The 2075-nt window shown below is 45.4% G+C and overlaps 1 non-coding gene across 1 annotated transcript; it reads right to left on the bottom strand.

The window, feature by feature from the left end:
* Nucleotides 1-1328: 1328 nt before the first annotated feature.
* TRNAI-GAU lies at nt 1329-1404 on the bottom strand. The gene has a single exon. It is a non-coding gene; the product is annotated as a tRNA-Ile (tRNA).
* Nucleotides 1405-2075: the final 671 nt, after the last annotated feature.

The raw sequence follows: 2075 nt of genomic DNA, 5'->3' as shown, positions 1-2075 counted from the left end.
AAGGCAGTCACAAGCTCACCCAGATTTAAGGGGAGGGAACGCAGATGCCACCTGTCAATGGCAGGAGTGTTAAAGAATTTGCTGCCATGTTTTAAAACCTCCACAATAAATATAAAGCATGTGGTTTGTTGCCTGCCATGTAGTATGTGTTAGAAAATGTTAGCTGCTGCTGTTTCTACTGCTGCTGTTGATATTATTTTTAGTTTTAGTATCTCTCAAGTACTGATATTTAGCAGACTGGAACTTATTGCTGTGTATCTGTGTGACTCAGGAATGTCACCTTCCCCCGTCTTAACTAAATGACCTTTAAGTGCAGCTCTGCAATTATGTTTAGTCTAACATTGCCGGATTCATTCTTTTTACTGTCTTCAAATTTGGACCCTACTTTTAATATTTTCCTAGCTCTTAGTTTAATTTTTTGCTCTCAGCATTTTCTCAAACACATCTAGTGGTTTCACAAAGAGATTCTAGAAAACCTGTTTCAGCTATCCCAAGGAATCTTTCATGAGCCTTGATGTGTGACTCACAGATACCCTACGTACCCTTATTCTGATTTTCTCCCAGTAAGTGTTCACAATTGATTGATCTTTTCCACAAACAGAGTGTCTTTTCATCAATAAAAGATATAAAGAAGCCTAAGACACTGTGTCCTCCCATAAGGACCACATATGCCCATTGGCAGCCTAAGACTCACAGGAAACAGTGACAGATGCCGCGAATCACTGGATACTGTCCTGCGAGGTACCAGCTAGCAGCCCGCCAACATGCTGCCCGACTGATGCTTCCTTCTACCTTCTAAGGGCGGCACTGTGTGCTGGTACCCCTTCTGCATACAGCCTAGGAAACAAACCCTGGAGAGAGGAGGAAACTCACTCCAGAGCTGGTGCTCCTACCCCTCACTGGGAGATTCCCTGCAACCACACGTGCTTTGGGGTTGACATTTGGAAAAATGAGCAACACAAACACAGCATCACTTTTTTCTCTGCTGCCCCACCCCACACCCCCACTCCTGCCCCAGGTCACAATCTCCTGAAGCCTCAATTAAGACAGACTTTTGGTCTAAGCTTGGGGAATTGAGGAAAGAAAGAATGAAACTCCAGATTCTAATTAACTTTGCTTTTTAACTACAGATGAGCCACTTTTTGAGTTAACTGGAGGTGAGAGCCTCACATGTTAATGACAATATGTAAGGATATCAGGAGAGCAGGGGCCTCAGATAATTAGACTCCCTCATCCTTGCGCTTTGAGAATAAAAATATCAAGGGAACAAAGGGGTGGGGGGATTATGTGAATAAATATGGAAGCTCCCCCCTGCTTTTTTTGGCGGCTGGCCAGTAACAGGGAATTGAACCCTGGACCTTGGTGTTATCAATATCACGCTCTAACCAACTGAGCTAACCAGCCAGCCCTCTCTCCTCTTTGAGGAGGATTATTTTCCAGAGCCCTCCTGTTTTTCCTAAGAATTAAAAACAAACATTTAACTGTTTCTATTATTGTGAGTTGCATCTTCTTCTTTTTTTTTTTGGTGGCTGGCCTGTACTGGGATCTGGACCTGCATGACCTTTGCGTTATAAGGCTGCTGTCTAACCAACTACATACACCAACTGGCCAATCCCTGTCTTATTTTTTTCTGACGTTAGCCTACCTTCTGACTTTAGTCTTGTCCCTACTCAGCAGTGTCTTATCTGACCACACCTATAAATGCTGGATGCCAATTTGTGCAGGAAGAGGGGTACCGCCGTTCTGCACCCAGGGTGCGGGGTCTGAGAACTCCTGCCAGCCTCTGTCTGCCCATCAAAGGTCCGGCTGTGACTTCTTTTTTTTTTTTAAAGATGACCGGTAAGGGGATCTTAACCCTTGACTTGGTGTTGTCAGCACCGCACTCAGCCAGTGAGCGAACCGGCCATCCCTATATGGGATCCGAACCCGTGGACTTGGTGTTATCAGCACCGCACTCTCTCGAGTGAGCCACGGGCCAGCCCCCGGCTGTGACTTCTGGTGGCTTATTTCTCATCCAGCAAGGATGGTGGTTAGGACATTGGTGGTCATCTGGGAGAGTCTGAGATTTCATCATA

This window comes from Galeopterus variegatus, unplaced genomic scaffold (assembly GCF_000696425.1).
Source record: "Galeopterus variegatus unplaced genomic scaffold, G_variegatus-3.0.2 Scaffold353, whole genome shotgun sequence".
NCBI classification, from domain to species: Eukaryota; Metazoa; Chordata; class Mammalia; order Dermoptera; family Cynocephalidae; genus Galeopterus; species Galeopterus variegatus.
This window is presented reverse-complemented; position numbering and strand designations above follow the sequence as displayed.